General features: G+C 37.0%; 1 protein-coding gene across 6 annotated transcripts in view; it reads right to left on the reverse strand.

Moving 5' to 3' along the window:
* PPP2R3A (protein phosphatase 2 regulatory subunit B''alpha) overlaps window positions 1-21,696 on the reverse strand; it is a 210,769-nt gene that overhangs the window by 28,808 nt on the left and 160,265 nt on the right. The gene's annotated exons all lie outside the window — the stretch shown is intronic.

The raw sequence follows: 21,696 nt of genomic DNA on the forward strand, positions 1-21,696 counted from the left end.
ATAGAGGTTTCTCTGGGTCCTTGGTATTTTGAAATCTCATGATGAAGTATCCTGGTCTGGGTCTAATTCATCTACTTTCTTGGGCTTTCTGAGAGCTTACTCAATTTGGAAGCTAGTATTCTTTAGTTCTCGGAAATTTTCTTAAATTATTTTATTTCTTCCCTGCCTCTTTTCACCCTTATCCATTCTTTTTTTCTGGAACTCTTGTTATTCACATCTGCATGGTCAAATATGGTAGCCACTTATCCACATGTTCCTAGTCCAATTTGAGATATCTTGAAGTGTAAATACACAACAGATTTTGAAGACTTAATATGAAAAAAAAGTAAAACATCAATATTCTTATATTGATGAGATGTTGCAATAACATTATAGATATAGTGGATTAAATAAGATATTTAATTACAATTAACTTTATGTTTTTCTACATCTTTACTGTGGCTAAATTTCCTTTATAGTTTTTTAAAACATTTTTAGTAAAAACTGTATTTAAGGGGTACAATGAGATAATATATACATTGTGAAATAATTACTACAGTAAAATTATTTCACATATCATCTCCTCACTTAGTTATATTTGGGGGGGAGGGGGATGAGAAGACCTGAAAACTACTCTTAGCAAATTCCTAATATTTAATACAGTATTATTAACCATACTCACCATGTTGTATGTTTCATTCTAACTGCAACTTTGTACGCTTTGACTAGTACTTCCCCATTTCCTTCTTCCCTCAACTCCTGCTAACTAAAATTCTACTCTATGACTCTTTGTGTTTGACAGTTTTTAGATTTCACATGTAAGTGAGATCATGTGGTATTTGTGTCTCTGTGCATGCCTTATTTCACTTAGCATCGTGTACTCTGAGATCATCCATGTTGTCGCAAATGACAGAATTTCCTTCTTTTTAAAGGGTGAATAATATTCTAGTGTGTGTGTGTGTGTGTGTGTGTGTGTGTGTGTGTGTATCCCATACTTTCTTTATCCATTTATCCACTGAGGGACATTTAGGGTGATTTCATATCTTGGCTACTGTGAATAATGCTGCAGTGAACATAGGAGTGCAGGTACTTCATGATATTTATTTCAGAGTTCTGATTCAAGATGGTAATGTAAGAAGATCCTGAACTTTCTCCCACGTAGACACACCAAATCTACAGCTACATATGGAACAAGTTCTTCTGAAAAGACTCCTTAGAACTGAGTAACTCCTACACACTGTGCAGACAAGAAAACCCCACATCTAAGTGGGTAGGACAGGCTGACACACAATCTCACTATAATCCCCACCTCTGTCATGGTGACCTACAATCAAGAGGAAACTTAAAACCTGGAACTTCTTCCAAGGAGTGAAGGGTTTGAATCTCATACTGGGCACCGTAACTCTTAAGACCTGAAACTAAAAGATGACTCCCTAAAACATCTAGCTTTGGAAATCTCTATAGAGCTTGTGTCCATGAGACCCAAAAGGGTACAGTTAAGTGAGAAATGGCTCGTAAGGGGCTTATGTGCTTGGACTCACCCATGCTAGCGACCAGTGCAGAAGCAGCCAATAGACACCCAAACTTTCTGTGAAAGACACTCATTTCCTTATCTTAAAGCCTTGGCCTTAGGGCAGGCATCTAACTTAAAACACACATCTAGGGGCCTGCTGGGGTACTCTCTGGGGACAGAGGCTAGAGGATACCATGTTCACTCTTCTCCTCTGCTGTACTACACAGTGCCACTATCTCCTGGAGGGGAGCTTTTACATGCATCTGGTGCCCTGTTTTTATGTCTGGAGCCCTGCCTGGTATTTGCAGCTGCCACCCAGGGATGCTCACCGATAGCCTGGCTCTGGTGGCCAGGGGGGCTTGTGTTCCTGGGCCCCATGAGACTGTAACAATAGGAGACCTAGTTCTTAGCAGGCTACTATATCCGGGGTACTGCACAGACAAGAGGTTGAAACATACTCTCAGGCTTTCTGTGAAAGAGGGCTATTTGCTTGTGTTGGAGTTTCAGCCCAAAAGGTAGGTTTCAGGTTTAGCACACATCTAGGAGCTTATGGAGTTGCTTTCAGGGTATGGAGGCAAGTGGTTGCCATCTTTGTGTTCTCCCTTTGTCTCATTCCAGCTGCTGGTATCTTTTAGAAAGGAGCTGATGCACTTGTATGGTGCCCCAATTTTGGAGACTGATGCCCAGGGGATACTTAAGATTGCCTAGCTCTGGTGGCCAGTGAGGCTTATGTTTGTGGTCCCACAGGACTGTATATATGTGCATACTTTTAAAAGATGACAACCAGCCTCCATCTAGGTGCTGAAATCTTCCCCTCTGGGATAATGACAGGTCTTGGCACAACCTCGACTACTAGAAGCCATTAAAAATAAAAGAGGATGCTTGGACAATTAAAAGGTTTAAGATACAAGGGCTAGGACAGGGTTGAACAATAAAGTTTACCTACTACACAAGGCTACTATTCAAGACTTGGAGAGGTGGTTATTTTGTCTAATGCACAGAAATCAACACAGTCAAGCAGAATGATGAAACAAAAAAATATGTTCTGAATTAAAAAATGAGAAAACCTCAGAAAAAATTCCTTAATAAAACTAAGTTAAGTGATTTACCTGATAAAGAATTCAAAATAATGGTCACAAAGATGCTCACTGAACTTGGGAGATGAATGGATGAAGACAGAACTCAGAGATGAAAAATATAAGAATGTACTAAACAGAAGTCATAGAGCTGAAGAATATAATAACTGAACTGAAAAATACATCAGAAGAGTTTGAAACCAGACTAGATAAAGCAGAAGAAAGGATCAGTAAACTTGAATACAGGGCAGTGGAACTCAATCAGAGCAGCAAAAAGAAAAAAGAATGAAAAATGTGAAAAAAATAGAAGATTAGGGAATACTTCCAAACTCCTTTTACAAGGCCAGCAGTACCCTGATAACAGAACAAGGACACTATGAGAAAATTACAGGCCAATATTACCGATGAATACAGATTCAAAAATCCTCAACAAAATACAGTAAAACCTTGGATTGCGAGTACCTTGTTCTGTGAGTGTTCTGTAAGACAAGCAAAATTTCTAATAAATTTTAACTTGATAAACGAGCAGTGTCTTGAAATATGAGTAGTACGTGATGCCGAATGTCACATGATCACAACTGAGCCAATGGTTCTTTCCTCCCTCCCTCCCTCTCTCTCTCCTTTCCTCCCTTCCTCCCTCTCTCGGTGGGATTGTATCCTGTTTTTGGATGCTCGGTCTCAGGTTGTGGTGTTTGGCAGGAATCAGTGATTTTTCAGAATGTTGGAAGGTTCCCACAGTTGGTACTAGTGTATTTTTTGTCACTACAAAGCACCTATGGACAGTCCTTTGCTTTTCCATGCAAGACTAAGCTTAGGAATGCTTTACTTCATTCGAGGTCAGGCTGCCTGCAGATATAGACCCTTTCCTTTGCTGCCTTATTGCCAGTTACATTAAATATAGTATATGACAAGAGTTTATTAATACTGTACTCTAGTCAGCATCCATGTGAGCATATACAATGGCTCCCATGCAGAAAAAGGTTCCACTGAGCCAAGACAGCAGTGATTCTGTTAGCGATAGGTGAAATTCATCCTATACAATAAGCCTCCTTTCTCTTGTCTTCCTCACACCAGCCATGAAGGTTTTCAAAGGTAAGTGCCAGTTAACTTATTTTTCTTTACATTTATTATTTTGTATCAGATTATAGTATTGTAATCATTTTTATATGAGTATCTTTGGGATGTGGAATAAATAATCTGAATTTCAATTATTTCTGTTTTCAATTTTTTTATTAAAATTAAAAAGATTTTTTTTTAATTTTGAGAGAGAAACAGAGCACAAAGCGGGGGTGGCAGAGAGAGAGGGAGACACAGAATCAGAAGCAGGCCCCAGGCTGAGCGGTCAGCACAGAGCCCACCATGGGGCTCGAACCCACGAGCTGTGAGATCATGACCTGAGCTGAAGTTGGATGCCTAACTGACTGGGCCACCCAGGCGCCCCAAGTTTCCATTATTTCTTATGGGGAAATTTGCTTTGATCTATAAGTGCCTTGGATTACAAGCATGTTTCCAGAATGAATTATGCTCGTAAACCAAGGTTTTACTTGTATTAGCAACTGAAATTCAACGGTACATTAAAAGGATCATAAACCATGATAAAGTGGGTATTCCGGGGTTGCAAGGATAGCTCGACATCTGCAAATCAATCAATGAGATGAAATTAATGAAATGAAGGATAAAAATTACATGGTCATGTCAGTAGATGTAGAAAAAGCATTTGATAAAATTCAACATCCATGTCTGATAAAAGCTCTTAACAAAGTGGGGACAGAGGGAATATATCTCCATATAATAGGTCATGTATGAGAAGCCCACAGCTAACATCATATTCAGTGGTAGAAAGCTGAAGGCTTTTCCTGCAAGATCTAGAACAAGACAAAAATACCCACTCTCACCATTTTTATTCAACATAGTACTGGAAGACCTAGACAGACCAATTAGACAAGAAAAAGAAATAAAAGGGAAGGATTTCCCTTTTTTCCCCAAATTGGACAAGGAAGAGGTAAAACTGTTAACTCTGCAGATGACATACACAGAAAACCCTGAAGACTCCACCAAAAAAAGTGTAGAAGTAATAAACTCTCTAAAACTGCAGGATGCAAAAATCAATACAAAGTAGAAAAAGAAATTAACAATCCTGTTTACAGCTGCATCCAAAAGAATACAATACCTGGGAATTCATTTAACCAAGGAAGTGAAAGACTTGTACATCGAAAACTATTAAGACACTGATAAAACTGAAGACCTGCATAAATGCAAAGACAGTTCATGTTCATGGATTGGAAGAATATTGTTAATATTACTCAAGGCATTCTACAGATTCAGTGCAATCCCTATAGAAATTCCAATGGCATTTTTTTTTTTTTTTAACAGAAAGTGAACAAACAATCCTAAAATTTGTATGGAATGACAGAAGACCATGAATACCCAAAGCAGTATTGAGCAACAAGAAAAAAGCTGGAGATTTCACACTACTTGATTTCAAAATCTACTACAAAGCTATAGTAATGAAAACAGTATGTTATTTGCATAATAACAGACACATAGGTCAATGTAACAGAATAGAGAGCCCAGAAATAAACCCACATATGTACGGTCAATTGATGTATGACAAAGGAGCCAAGGATATAAAATGCAGAAAGGAGGGGCGCCTGGGTGGCTCAGTGGTTAAGCATCTCACTCTTGGTTTCGGCTCAGGTTGTGATCTCATAGTTTTGTGGGTTCAAGCCTTGCATCAGGCTCTGAGCTGACAGCATGCAGCCTGCTTGTGGTTCTCTCTCTCTCTCTCTCTCTGCACCTCCCTCGCTCATATTTTTTCTCTCTCAAAATAAACTTTAAAAAAAATGGAGAAAGGATGGTCATTTCAACAAATGGTGTTGGAAAAAAATGCCACATGCAAAAGAATGAAATTGGACCACTATCATATACGATACACAAAAATCAACTCAAAATTTATTAAAAACATAACAAAAGTATAAAACTTCCAGAAGAAAATATAAGCAGCAAACTCTTTGATATCAGTGTTGGCAATAACTTTTTGGCTATAACACCAAAAGCAAAGGAAATCATCAACAAAATAAAAAGGCAATCCTGAATGGGAGAAAATATTTGCAAAGTATATATCTGGTAAGCGGTGTATATCCAAGTATATATAGAGAGGTCATACAACTCAATAGCAAAAACCAAACCAAACCAAACCAAACCAACAAACAAAAAAACTGATTAAAAAAATGGGCAGAGGGTCTAAATAAACATTTTTCCAAAGACACCCAGATGGCTAGTAGGTACATGAGGAGATGCTCTACATGACTATCAGGGAAATGCAATTCAAAAATATAATGAAGTATCACCTCACACCTGTTAGCATGATTATTATCAAAAAGACTAGAAATAACAAGTGTTGGTGAGGAGAATGTGGAGAAAAGGGAACCTATGTATACCATGGTGAGAAAGTAAATTAATTCAGCTACTATGGAACACAATATTGAGGTTCCTCAAAAAATCATAAACAGAATTTCCATATGATCCAGCAATTTTACCTTTGGTTATTTATCTGAAGAAAATGAAAACATTAACTTGAAAAGATATATCTACCCCCCCATTTTCAACCCCATGCAGCTAAGATATGGAAACAACCTATGTGTCCATTGATGGATAAAGAGGGAAAATGCAGTATATATACACAATGAAATGTTATTCCGCCATAAAAAAAGAAATTATCTGATTAAAAAAATGGGTGGAAGACTTGAATAGACTTTTTAAAAAAAAGGTTTATTTGTTTTGAGAGAGTGAGCACAAGCAGATGAGGGGCAGAGAGAGGGAGAGAATCACAAGCAGGCTCTGCAGAGCCTGACACAGGGCTCAATCCCACAAACCATGAGATCATGATCTGAGCCAAAATCAAGAGTCTGATGCTTAACTGACTGAGCCATCCGGGCGCCCCATGAATAGACATTTTTCTAAAGAAGACATATAGATGGCCAACAGACACCTGAAAATGTGCTCTGTATCACTAATCATCAGGGAAATGCAAACTAAAAACACAATGAGATATCACCTCACACCTGTGAGAACGGCTAAACTAAAACACAAGAAAAAACGAGTGTTGGCGAGGATGTGGAGAAAAAGGAACCCTTATGCACTGTTGGTGGGACTGCAAACTAGTGCAGTCACTGTGGAAAACAGTATGGAGGTTCCTCAAAGAATTAAAAATAGAATTACCATATGATCCAATAATTTCACTACTGGTATTTACCTAAAACAACACTAATTCAAAAAGATATATGTATCCCATGTATACTTCAGTGTTATTTACAACACCCAAGACATGGAAGACATCCGTCCCCTGACAGATGAATAGATGAAGAAGTGGTTTATACATACAATGAAATATTACTCAGCTATAAAAAAGAATGAAATCTTGTCATTTGTAAACAGCATGGATGGAGTAGAGAGTATAATGTTAAATAAGTTGGTCAGAGAAAGACAAATTTGTATGTTTTCACTCACATGTGAAATTTAAGAAACAAAGCAAGCAAGCAGAGAGAAAAGAGTCAAACAAAAATCCCAGATTCATAAATAAAGAGAACAAACTGGTGGTTGCCAGAGGGGAAGTGGGTCTGGCAGGATAGGTGAAATAAATTAAGGGAATTAAGAGTACACTTATCTTGATGAGCACTGAGAAATGTATAGAATTGTGAAATAGTTATATTGTATACCTGAAACAAATATAACACCATATGTTAATATAAAAAAAAATACCAAGGAATGAAATTCTACCATTTATGACCACATGGATGGACCTTGAAGACATTGTGCTGGGTGAAATAAGTCAAACACAAATACTCTTATGATCTCACTTATATTTGAAAACTAAGAAAAAAAAAAACAACTGAGGTCACATATACAATGAAAAGATTGGTGGTTACCAGTGTGGAGGGTGGGATGGGCAAACAGAGTGAAGGTGGTGAAAAGGTACAAGTTTACATTTATGATAAGTCCTGAGGATGTAATGTACAGCATGGTGACTTTACTGCATATTTGAAGGTTGCTAAGAGATCTTAAAAGTTTCTATCACAAGAAAAAAATTTTGTATCTATATATATATGGTGAATGTTAAGTGGACTTACGTTAGTGATCATTTTACAATATATATGAATATCAAATCATTATGTTGTACATCTAAAACTATCATATCAATTATACCTCAATATAAAAATAATTTTTTAAGAAAAGAAGTTGGAATTGTAGTGAAGTAATTTGAGGTCAGTCTTTGCAGCCTGTACTTTTAAGAGCCTCAAGTTAGAAAAAAATTTGTTTTACTTATTTACTGTGGTTAAAAGCACCATTACATTTGCTTATAAATCAGTCATAATTTGAGAAAAGATAGATTTTTTTGAGCCTCAGAAATTGTCCCATTTGCTACCAGCATATTTTCCATTTTGGCACAGTAACGGTAAATGAAAAGAAAGATAGATAGTGATTTCATCATCTTTGGATACATATACAGAAGTGAGATTACTGGATCATATGGTTTAGTTCTATTTTTAATTTTCTGAAGAACCTCCATACTGTTTATTATAATGGGTGTACCAATTTATATTCCCATCAACAGTCTACCATGGTTCCCTTTTCTCCACATTCTTGCCAATTCTTAGTGATGTTGAGCATCTTTTCATTTACCTGTTGGCCATTTATAGGTCTTTTGGGAAATGTCTATTCAGAGCCTTTGCCCATTTTTACTTTTATATATCTCTTCCTCCCCGCCTCCCCCAGTTTTTAAATTCTAGCTAGTTAACATACAGTGAAATATTAGTTTCAGGCATAGAACTTGTGATTCATCACTTACAATACCTAGTGCTCATCACAAGTGCTTTCCTTGATACCCATTACCTATTTAACTCATCTATCCCCCCACACATCACCTCTCCTTCAGTAACCATCAGTTTTCTATCGTTAAGAGTCTGTTTATTGTTTTGTCTCTTTTTTCCCTGTTCACTTATTTTGTTTCTTAAATTCAACATGAATGAAATCATATGGTATGTGTCTTTCTCTGACCTATTTTGCTCAGCATAATACTCTCTGGCTCCATCCACATTGTTGTAAATGGTAAGATTTCATTCTTTTTGATAGCTAAGTAATATTCCATTGTATATACATACTACATCCATTTTATCCATCAGTCGATGGACATTTGGGCTCTCTCCATAATTTGGCTATTGTTGGTAATACTCTTCTAAACATTGTTGTGTATATACCCCTTTGAATTAGTATTTCTGTATCCTTTGGGTAAATACCTAGTAGTGCACAACAATTGTTGATCCTAGGGTAGTTCTATTTTTAACTTTTTGAGAAACCTCCACACTATTTTCCAGAGTGGCTGCCTCAGTTTGCATTCCCACCAACAGTGTAAGAGGGTTCCCCTGTCTCCACATCCTCAACCACACCTGTTGTTTCTGGTATTGGTAATTTTAGCCATTCTGACTGGCATGAAGTGGTATATATCACTGTAGGTCTGATTTGTATTTCTCTGATGATGAGTGATGAGTGATGTTGAGCATCTTTTCATGTGTCTGTTAGCCAACTGTTTGGTCTTTGGAAAAATGTCTATTCCTGTCTTTTGCCCATTTTTAAACTGGATTACTTTTTCAGTATTGAGTTTTAGAAGTTCTTTATATATTTTGGATAGTCACCCATTATCAGATAAGTCATTTTTAAATATCTTCTCCCATTCTGTGTGTTGCTTTTTAGTTTTGTTGATTGTTTCCTTCACTGTGCAGCTTTTTATTTTGATGTAGTTTCAAAAGTTTATATTTGCTTTTCTTTCCCTTTGCCTTAGGAGACCTATCTAGAAAAATGTTGCTATGGCTGATGTCAGTGAAATTACTGCCTGTGCTCTCTTCTAGGATTTTTATGGTTTCAGGTTTCACATTTGGGTCTTTAATCCATTTGAGTTTACTTCTTATGGTGAAAGAAAGTGGTCTCAGTGTGGTGCCTGGGTGGCTCAGTCAGTTAAGCGTCCAACTTTGACTCAGGTCATGATCCCATAGTTCGTGGGTTCAAGCCCCACATCAGGCTCTGTGCTGACAGCTTCGAGCCTGCAGCCTGCTACAGATTCTGTGTCTCCATCTCTCTGCCCCTACCCCCGCTCATGCTTTCTCTTCTCCTTCAAAAATAAACATTAAAAAAAAATTTTTTTTTAAAAGAAAGTGGTCCCAGCTTCTTTCTTTTGCATGTTGCTGTCCAGTTTTCCCAACACCATTTGTTGGTTCATTTCTGGGTTTTCTATTTTGTTTCACTGATCTATGTGTCTGTTTTTGTGCCAGTACCATACTTTCTTCATCACTACAGCTTTGTAATATAGCTTGAAGTCCAGAATTCTGATGCTTCCAGCTTTTTCTTTTTCAAGATTGCTTTGGCTATTTGAGGTCTTTGTGGTTCTATACAAATTTTAGTACTGTTTGTTTTTAGCTCTGTGAAAAATGCTGGTGGTATTTTGATAGGGATGGCATTAAATGTGTCTATCACTTTGGGTAATATAGGCATTTTAACAATATTTGTTCTTCCAATCCATAAGCATGGTATGTTTTTCCATTTCTTTGTGTCCTCTTTAATTTCTTTCATAAGTGTTCAATAGTTTTCAGAGTACAGATCTTTTACCTCTGGTTAGTTTTATTCTAGTATCTCATGGTTTTGGGTAGAATTGTAAATGGAACTGATTCCTTGATTTCTCTTTCTACTGCTTCATACTTGTACAGAAATGCAACGGATTTCTGTACATTGATTTTACCTTTGGCCATTTTTAAATTGAGTTTTTTTGTTGAATTATTTACATTCCTTATATATTTTGGATGTTAACTTATCAGCTATGTGGCTTGCAAATATTTTCTTCCATTTTGTAGGTTGTTTTCACTCTTGATTGTTTCCTACTAAAAGTTTTTTAGTTTGATACGATCCCATTATTATTATTATTATTATTATTATTAATTGGCCTGTGCTTTTGGGTCCTATAAAAATCAAATTGCACACACCAATGTCAAGAAACTTGTTCTCTGTTTTCTTCTAGTAGTTTTATAGTTACAGGCTTTACATTTAAGTCTTTAATCCATTTTGAGTAGATATTTTTAAAATTGAGACAAGTGTCCAACTTCATTCTGCATGTGGATAACCAGTTTTCCCAGCATAATTTATTGAAGAGACTGTCCTATCCCCATGTGTTCATGGCACCACTATCATCTATTTCTGGGCCCTCTACCCTGGTCCAATAGTCTATATTTTTATGTTAGTACCATGCTTTTTTGAATAGTATAGCTTTGTAGTATATTTTGAAATTAGGTAGTGTGATGCCTCTAGCTTTGTTCTTGTTGCTCAAAACTGGTTTTGCATTTCTCAGTCTTTTGTGGTCCCAAATGAACTTTAGGATTGTTTTGTTCACTTTTGTGAAAAATGTCATTAGAATTGTGACAAAAATTGCATTGAATCTGTAGACAGCTTTAGGTAGTATTTTAACGATATAATATTATATATATAATATCAATTGTTAATTATAATAATTCTTCTAATCCATGAAGATGGGATAGCTTTCCATTTTTTTGTGTCCTATTCAAATTATTACATCAAGATTTTATAGAGTTCAGTGTACATATCTCTAATTTCCTTGGTTAAATGTCTTCCTACATTAAAAAAAAATTATTTGATGCTGTTGTACATGGGTTTATTTTTCCAGATATCATTAGTGTGTAGAAATGCAACTGATTTTTGTAGGTTGATTTTGTATCCTACAGCTTCACTAAATTAGTTCATTGGTTCTAATAGTTTTTTGGTGGTCTTTAGGGTTTTATATATAAAATTGACCCTTGAACAACATCAGGTTGAACTGCATGGGTCCACTTATACATGGATTATTCTTGGTCAGTACAATACTGTAAATGTATTTTCTCTTCCTTATAATTTTCTTAAGCTTTTTCCCTCTAGCTTACCTCATTCTAAGAATGTAGTATATAATACATGTAACATAAAAAATATGTGTTAATCAATGGTTTATGTTATCAGTAAGACTTCTAGTCAATCATAGGATATTAGTAATTAAATTCTGGGGGAGTCAGAAGTTAAATGTGGACTTTTGACTTTGTGGGAGGTCAGTACCCCTAACCCCTATGTTGTTCAAGAGTCAAATGTGTAATATTATGTCCTCTGCAAAAAGAAAAAACTTTACTTCTTCCTTTCTGATTTGGATGCCTTTTCTTGGTCTTGCCTAAAAATTCTAGTTAGAATTCCCAGTTGAATCAAAGTGGCAAGAGTAGGCATCCTTGCCTTGTTTCTGATCTTAGAGGAAAAGCTTTCAGCTTTCACCACTGAGTATGATGGTAGTTGTGAACATATACACAACCTTTATTTTGTTGAGATACATTCTTTCTCTACCCAGTGTGTGTGTGTGTGTGTGTGTGTGTGTTTAAATCATGAAAATAGTGTGAATTTTGTCAAATGCTTTTTGCATCTTTGGAGTGGATCATACAATATTTACATTTCTGTTAATGTGGTATATGACACTTACTGATTTGTGTAGTTGAACCCTCCTTACATTCTAGGGATAAACCCCAATTACTCATGGTGTTGATCCTCTTAATGTGAATTCGGTTTGCTAACATTTTGTTGAGGACTTCTGCATCTATGTTCATCAGGGCAATTGATCTATAATTTTCTTTTTTTGTAGTGTCCTTATCTGGTTTTGGTATAAGGATATTGCTGGCCTCGTAAAATGAGTCTGGGAGTGTTCCCTCCTCTTCAATTTTTGGGAAGACTTTGGGAAGCACTGCATTTTATTTTTCTTTAATTGGTAGAATTTACCTATGAAGCCATCAGGTCTTTTTGGCTTTTCTGTTTTGGAAGGTTTTTGATTACTGACTCTATCTCCTTACTCATTACTGGTCTGTTCAGATTTTCCATTTCTTCGCGATTCAGTCTTGGCAGGTTGTAGGTTTCTAGGAATTTATCCATTCTTGGTACATTATTTGATTTATTGGCATATAAATCTTCATAGTAGCTTGTGATATTATTTCTATGGTATTGATTGTAATGTCTCCTCTTTCACTTATAATTTGAGTCTTCTCTTAGTCTACTTAAAAATCTGTCAATTTTATCTTTTCAAAAAACTAACTCTTAGTTTCACTGATCTTTTTCTGCTGCTTTTCCTAGTCTCTATTTTATTTATTTCTTCTCTGATCTTATTTTCTTGCTTCTGCTAATTTTGGGTTTAGTGTGTTCTTTTTTAGTTTCTTGAGGTGTAAAGGTAGGTTGTTTATCTTTTTCTTACTATAGGCATTTATTGAAGGTCCCTCTTAGAACTGCTTTTGATGCATTCCATTAGTTTTGATATATTTTATTTCCATTTTCATTTGTCTCAAGATATTTTGATTTCTTTTCTGATTTCTTGATTAATTGATCATGAGTGTTTTTACTTTCCACATATTTGCAGTTTTTCTCCTGCTACTGATTTCTAGTTTCATACCATTGTGGTTGGAAAAGACACTTGTTATAATTCAATATACTTAAATTTATTGACTTGTTTTGTGGACTAAAATATGATCTGTCCTGGGGAATTCTCTTTGTGAATGTGTATCTTGTTGCTGTTGGATGGAATGTTCTTCATATGCGTGTTAGGTCCATTTGGTCTACAGTGCTGTTCAAGTCTGCTGTTTCCTAATTTTATGTCTAGATGATCTATCCATTGTTGCAAGTGGGCTGCTGAGGTCCCCTATTATCGTATTGCTATTTTCCCCATCAAATCTGTTAATACTTACTTTATACACTTAGTTGCTCTGTTGTTGGGTACATGTATATTCACAATTGTCATATCCTCTTGATGAATCGACTCCTTTATCATTATATACTGACTTTGTCTCTTGTGACAGTTTTTGACTTGGAGTCTATTTTGTCTGATATTAAGTAATGCCATCCTGCTCTCTTTTGGTTGTCATTTGCATGGAAGCTTTTTTCCTATCCCTTCACTTTTAGCCTATATGTGTCCTTAGAGCTGTAAGAGTCTTTAGTAGGCAGCATATTGTGGGATCTTGTCTTTAATCCATCTAGCCACTCTGTGTCTTTTGACTGGCTATTTTGATCCATTTAAAGTAATTATTTTTATGTAAGGACTTACTATTGCCATTTTGTTAATTGGTTTCAACTCTTGTGTATTTCTGTTATTCCTTTCTTGCTGTGATCCTTTGTCATTCACTGATTTTTTTGTAGTGGTATACTTTGGTTCCTTTATCTTTTGTGTATCTAATTTATCGTTTGTGTATCTACTTTTCTTTTTGGTTAACATGAAGATTACCTAAAACCTAGTTGTAGCAATCTATTTTAAGTTGACAATAACAAGTTCAATTGCATATGAAATCTGTATGCTTTAACTTCTCCAACATTTTGTTATTGATGTCACAACTTATTTTTCTTCTATATTGTATATCTAGTATCTAATTATTGTAGTTTTTGATACTTTTGTCTTTTAAAACCAGAGTTAAAAATGATTTAAGCACTTTCATGCTATTATTGTAAATTTGACTTTATTTTTGCCCTTACAATGAGTCTCATACTTTCATGTTAGTTAGCATTCTTCCTTTCAACTTGAAGAACTCTCTTCAGCATTTCTTGTAAAGCAGCTCTACTATGATGAACTCCCACAGATCTTGGTTGACTGAGAAAGCCTTTATCTCTTCTTTATTTCCGAAGGACAGCCTTGCCAACTATAGTGTTCTTGGTTGGCAGTGTTTTCTTTTGGCACTTTGAATGTATCATCCCATTCTCCTGGTCGGCAAGGTAGTCAAGTAAGAAATCTACTACTAGGAATTCCCTTGTATGTGATGAGTTGGTTTTCTCTTGCTGTTTCAAATTATGTTTTTGACTTAAAAATTTTTTTTAAATGTTTTCTTTTTGAGAGAGAGTGTGAGTGACAGAGGGGCACGGGGAGGGGGGAGAGACAGACAGACAGAATCTGAAGCAGGCTCCAAGGTCTGAAGTGTCAGCACAGAGCCTGATGCAGGGCTTGAACCCAAAAATTGTTTATTTTTTTTGGGGGGGGGAGGAGCAGAGAGAGAGCGAGCAAAATTCTGTCTTTGACTTTTCAGAATTTGCTTATAATGTGTCTTAGTGAAGATCTCTTTATATTTTATCTGTTTGGGGTTCCTTGGACTTCATGAATCTGGATGTTCATTTCCCTCTCCAGATTAGTAAAGCTTTCTGTCATTATTTATTTAAATATGTTTTCTCTCTTTTCTTCATCTGTTTCTTCTGGGACTCCTATAATGTGTTTATTGTTTCTTTTAATGGTGTCCCATAAGTCTTGTAAGCTTTTTGCCCTCTTTTTCATTATTTTTTTTCCCTTTTCTTTCCTTTGGGTAATTTCAGTTGACTTGTCTTAATGCTCACAGATTCCTTCTTCTGCTTGAGTTGTTGTTGAAACTCTCTGTGGAATTTTTCAGTGCAGTTATTGTATTCTTCAGCTCCAGAATTTGTTTGGCTGGATTTTATGGTTTCTCTCTGTTGCATTTCTCATTTTCATCATGTTTTGTTTTCCTGATTTTGCTTAGTTCTCTGTTTTGTCTTATAGTTCATTGAGAATCTTTAAGATGACTGTTTTAAAGGGCGCCTGGGTTGCTCAGTCAGTTAAGGTCCAACTTTTGGTTTCAGTTCAGGTTATAATCTCACAGTTTGTGAGTTCAATCCCAGCATCAGGCTCCATGCTGGAGCCTACTTGGGATTCTCTCATTCTCTGCCCCTCCCCTCTTGCTTGCTCTCTCAACATAAATCTCAAAGAAAAAAAAAGATGATTATTTTGAATTCTTTGTCAGGCAGTTTGCAGATCTCAGTTTCTTTAAGGTCAGTTACTGGTGCTTTATTTTGTTCCTATGGTGGTGTCACATTCCCTTGGTTATTCATGATCCTTGTGACACTGCATTGTTGTCTCTGTATCTGAAGAAGTAGGTATCTCTTCCAGTCTTCATCTTATTTATTTACTTAATTTAGTTATTTATGAGAGAGAGAGTGTGTGCGCACACACAAGAGCAGGGGAGGGAGAGAGAGAGAAAGGGAAACATAGAATCTGAAGCAGGTTCCAGGCTCTGAGCTGTCAGCATAGAGCCCAACACAAGGCTCAAACCTGTGAATCATGAGATCATGACCTGAGCTGAAGTCAGATGCTTAACCAACTGAGCCACCCAGGCGTCCTTCTTTCAGTCTTTAAAGACTGACTTTGGCAGGAAAGCCCTTTGGCAGTTTGTCTGCTCAGAAATTCTGGGCACGCTGTCTGATGGGGTCTGTGGGCAAGTTTGTGGCTCGAGTCCTCAGGAAGCCCAGGCCAGCTGGTGAGCAGGCCTGTGCCTGGGTCCATGGGGGCTGACCTGGTAGTTAAGTGGGTCTGGAGCCTAGGTCTGCAAGGAGTGGCCTGTTGCTGGAATGGGTCTGTGATGTCAGAAATATAGGTCTGCAGTGATGGACCTGGAGCTTGGGTCTGTGGGGACTGGCCATTGTTGAGGTCTACTGCATTTTGCTGGAGCTTGGGGATGGGTTGCCTGTGGCTGGTCTGGCACTAGGGCAAGCTTATGGCTATAAGGGCCAACCTGGTGCTGAATGAATATGGTGGATGGTTCTGCAGTAGTCTGTTTGGAGCCTGGAACTGTGAGGGCTGGCTTGGTGCTAGAGTGAGCCTGGAGCCTGGGACTACAGGTGTGGGTCTGGAGCCTGGGTCCATGGGGGCTGGCCTGACACTGGGGTGGGCATAGGGGCTGGGTCCACTGGTGCTAGCCTGGTGTTGCTGTTTATTTGGGAGGGTCTAGTGCTGGGGTCCACAGTCAAGTTGGGTGCTCACTTCACTCCTTCCCCCATGTCTCTCTTCATACTGGGCTGCCTAGGCTTTGGAGATGGGGTGACACAAGTAATGTGAGGTTTTTCCTTTCTGCCCTCTTCATCTTTTGTTATTTCTGTGTTCCATCCAGGTGCTGCAATCTCTTACCTGCAATCCTTAGCTCTTCTGAAGGTATTTTTGTGCATGGATAGTTGTTCAAACTGATATTTCTGTGAGGAGACAAGCAATGGAAACTTCTATTCGGCCATCTTGCTGTCCTCAATCTTTTGTAGCTAAATTTCAAAATTACATGCATGGCTTGTATCATATTTCAGTTTCCAGTTGTGTTTGAACTTTTTGGGCTGGTTCTCTAATTTTCGTATTTTGTCTCTATTTTCTCTTGTTTCATCTTTGTTGTTGTTCTTTCTGAGAGGTTTATTTAGCTTTATCTACTGAACATTCTGTTTTTTTTAAATTTCTGCTATCATAGTTCTGATCTTCCATGGTTTTTGGTTCCTTGAATGTTCCTTTTATAAAAAGTATCATTTTGTTCATGTTCTGTGAATATAATTTCTTCTATTACAGTGTCTTGTTATTGCTGCTGTAGGTTTCTTTTCCCTGAAGTTGTCTGTTTCATCCATGTCGCTTTTCACCCCTTCTGTTTGGTCTCTACCTTTTATTTTATTTTTGTTAATGTTTATGTTTTAGACAGAGAAAAGAGTGTGGGTGGGGGAGGGGCAGAAAGAGAGGGAGACACAGAATCCAAAGCAGGCTGCAGGCTCTGAGCTGTCAGCACAGAGCCTGATGTGGGGCTCCAATTTATGGACTGCGATATCATGACCTGAGCCAAAGTCAGATGCTTAACCAACTGAGCCACCCAAGAGCCCCTAGTCTCTCTACCTTTTATGTAAGAGGTTTCACTCAGATATTCAGAGATCCTTTGTACTCTGCTCATATTTAAGAATAGACACGAGGGCAACTGACTGAGTTGAGTGTCCAACTCTGGATTTCGGCTCAGGTCATGATCCTAAGGTCATGGGATCAAACCCCATGCCAGGCTTTGCACTGAGCATAGAGCCTGCTTAAGATTCTCTCTCTCTCTGCTCCTCTCCCCTGCTCCTGCTCTCTAGCTCTAAAAATTAAAAATAAATAAATAAATAAATAAATAAATAAATAAATAAAATTTAAAAAAGGGTGGATGCTAAAAAGGTGATTGGAAGTTCTGATCTATGGGTTTCTTGACTCTGAGCTTTACTATAAAGTAATCTGGTTAGGTTCTTTCCTTGGAAATGATCCAATGTCAAATCTTCAGGTCTTTATTCTTAGTTTCTGGATTCTCCAGAAAAGCATCTTTTAGTCACCTGCATGGAGGTTCAGAACAGGTTGCTTGGATTCTGTACATTGAGTGAGGAATGAAGACTGGGCATCCCAGCATTCAGTATGTATATACTCACTTATTCTGTTTTCAATATGTTACTCATACCTTCAATTGTGTCCCCCAGTTTAGAGGCCCTCTATTTTATATTTTCCAGGGAATAAAGTACCAGTCTTCTGCCTGGGCAGAGATGATCTGGAGATCAACTGTTCAAACAAACCTTCCTAAATTCTCCTGATTTTTGGCTTTACCTTTATTCCACCCATCCACTTCCAAGGTCCCCCAAGTCCTGAATGTTTGGAGGTTTTTGCTGGGTATATACAGTTGCTTCCTGGTCTTTAGCTCTGTTAACTTAGGATTTAGGTAGTCTGCTAACTTTATTTGCTTTCAGTTTCCAAATACTTGTTTTCTCTTTTTTCCTTTGTTATTATGAATTTATTCTTTTTTTCTTAAAATTAAAAAAAAAAATCTCTACACCCAATGTGGGGCTTAAACTCATGATCCTGACATCAAGAGTTGTATGTTCTATCAACTAGCCAGCCAGGCACCCCATGAATTTATTACTTACAAAAACTCTCTTTACTGTCATTTTAATGGAATTTCAAGAGGAACCAAAAGCACTACGTATAACTAAACTGCTATCTTCACTTGGTAAGTTATTCATGCTATATTATGGCCACTATCATTTAGCATTATCACTTGGAGTAGCAAGTTTAGTCATGTCATTAATTAATTACAAAATATGAAGCCAACAGCATTAGTTGGTGACAGGGAAAAATATTTCTAAAAGACCACTGATTCCTGGTACAAAGTAAAACTTTTCAAGATAAGGTTCTAGGAAACTCTTGGTTAAATTCTCATTTGTAGTCCTTGATATATTTAATGGTTTTAAAAATTATCTTTTGAGGAGAGTAAGGTGAAATTAATTAAGTTGTGACTATTACTTTCAAGTAAGTCACACTAAGATCTATGTGTACCTTTATTGAGAGAGATGAATTTTCTACTATTGCAATAAGTAATACTTGCAAATTTCTTTTGGGAAACCTATTTTTAAAAATTGTATCAGCTGACTGTTTAATGATACCATTAAAGAACAGAGGGGACATTCATTGGATACAATGAACATGAGGCAATAGTTTGGCTGTGGTGAGATCCAGTCATATCACATCTACTCTAAGAGTTTTAGAAGTTTGAAAAGAATACTACCCCACTTTAAAATATTTCCAGATTGTCAGAAAAACCTTGAGGAGATAGATCTCATGAGCAGAGCATTACAATAAATGTGGCAATATGTGGTTGCTATACCATGTGTCATTATTTTTTTAGAAATAATGTTTTGTGTTGTACAAAAAGGGGTTTGACCAGTCTCTAAGGTCTCTTAGTCTTCAAATTACTTATTACTTGTCTTAAGATAATAAAACTAGGACAGAAGGAAGACTCTTAGTTTTGACAAGTACCTAATAGGACTGCAGTGAAAGGCAACTTATTTTACTGAGAAATATAAACTACTATAGTCAGTTGCACTTTAAGAACAAAGATAAAAGAGTCTACATGATAAAGCTTAAACTGATACTTTAGCAAATCTTTGTAACACATAAGAGATAAAGAAAGCTAGGAGGCAAAGAGACATATATTATTGCCTTGATATTTGCCAAAGTGACAGGACAGCTGCCTTTAAATGTTTGAGAGTATCATGGATAGATGAATAAGATATAATTCAGTGAATATTAGCATAAAAAGAGGGGTGCCTGGGTGGTTCAGTTGGTTGGGTGTCTGACTTTGGCTCAGGTCATGATCTCATGGTCCGTGTGTTTGAGCACCTCATCAGGCTCTGTGCTGACAGCTCAGAGCCTGGAGTCTGCATTGGATTCTGTCACCCCTCTCTCTTTGCCCGTCCCCGGTTCATGCTCTCACTCTCTCTCTCAAAAATAAATGTTAAAAAATATATATTAGCATAAAAAGGATCAGTGTACAAAAGAGAGATGTTTTTAGGCTTAGAGATAGAAAAATGAACAACATACCTTAGTTATTTGTCCCTGAAAGTTTAGCAGCAGAGTCTGCTGGCTGGCTAAACCAGCCATATAGGACATGTTCTGAGGGGATTTTCTTATTGGAAATACCAGGTGCTCTTTAAAGCTTTTTCTCTTCCAATGCAGATTTTTTTTTTTTCTCTACTAAAGGTAGTATTTTCTCAGAGTCTATAAGTAATGACTATCCATTGTAGGAAAATGGGCAAACAGAAAAGCACACAAAAGGAATAACTACCCAGAGAGAACTAGTGTTAAATTTTTACTACATTTGCCACTGATTTTTGGTTTTAAAGCATAATTATATGACAAATTATACAACTGTAGATATAAACAAGATTACTTTCTGCCCCTGTCCTCAGGCTGAATGAAATAAAATTCTGGACCAAACATTTCTTACCCCTGATAATTCCTGTAAGCCACTGAAGAGGAAAGTTATAGGAAGCTCCATTATTGCTTAGGGATTAGCTAAATATACATTCCTTTGAATATTTAGTATAAATATTTTAGTGCCTATAACTTCAAAGGCACTGGCCTAGTCCTCTCAGACATAAAGGTGAAGGAGATAGTTGCTGGTGAGGACACCTAGTTAAAAAACCAAGGTATAAGCAGAATGTGATAAAAAACAAAACAAAAGTGAAAAACAGTATAGAAGGATGGTTCAAGTTTACACCAAAAGAAGGGTTGTAAGAACCTGTTCACAAAAAACAATCTATCCAAAGATAATTTCCTTATCTAACCCTGACAGAACCAGACATAGGAAAGACTCAAGATCTGAATTTTATAAGTAGTATTTTACACAGCACTCATCACAGTTTATAGCATTACTTTTTTCAAGAAACTAAATTTTCCACCCATATCTTTCATAAGGAACAAACTTGATTTCTGCAAAGTGTTGCTTATTATGTTTTGTTACATAAGAGTTTGGTTTTGATACAGACATTTCCCTTGTTACTTTTAACAGTGAGACTTAATTGTCTTTTGCTTACATTCTGCTTTAGTAAGGCAACATGAGCATTAACAATACACATACTGGGTGCCTAGTAAGTGCCAACAGAAGCCAAGGAAACATATCAACAAGTCAAAATTAGAGGAGTTCTTCACGACTGGCCAAATTTTTAGTCTCTTAAGCATTTCAGGACACCAAGAGAACTCTCTATTAGGGATTCCACAACCTAGTTGTTAAGATAAACATTGCAAACATGCTGTCTCATAACAGACCATACATCATAGTGATAAAGAGCCCAGGATCTTGAGTCATAAAGACCTGGATTTGAATCCAAGCTAGGTCACATATTAGCTGTGCAAGGTTTCAGAGCTTGTTTCCTCAACGGTAACATGGGATCACTAAATTTATAGTGATATTGATGAGGGAGCGTGGGGCGGGCTGAGGACAAAGCGCAAGCTAGCCTCCCTCACCCACACCAGGTTGGATGTGTGTGATATTCCTCAGGCACTCTCAGCTGCCCAAGGACAAAGCAAAGGAAAGAAAACCAAAGGCCAGCTGATAGAGATCACAGTCCTGCATGACATGAGTCTCTATCAAATATCTTAGTAAATTACAAGAAAAAGGCAATCTTATCAATAGCCTAATCTCCAGAAACCTATAGACTCAGTTTCCCCGGAGCTCCAACATCACCCCATAGTGATATGGGGAACAAAAACAAGAAGGAAATATAGATAAAATTAAATTTCCTTATAGCTTGCAGCCTATGGACAAATACTTGAGGCAAATACAGAGTGTAACATTTCTCCAGGAACCCCTTGCTGTCCTAATGTTAATGCTTTGCTAGAGGGAAAAACAACCTTAGCTTGACAAAAGCCATGCTCAGGTATCTTAGGAGTCCTCTTTAGCATATCCAAGTCCCTCTGGAGGCCACCCATTTGAC

Source organism: Panthera uncia, chromosome C2 (assembly GCF_023721935.1).
Source record: "Panthera uncia isolate 11264 chromosome C2, Puncia_PCG_1.0, whole genome shotgun sequence".
Lineage (NCBI taxonomy): Eukaryota > Metazoa > Chordata > Mammalia > Carnivora > Felidae > Panthera > Panthera uncia.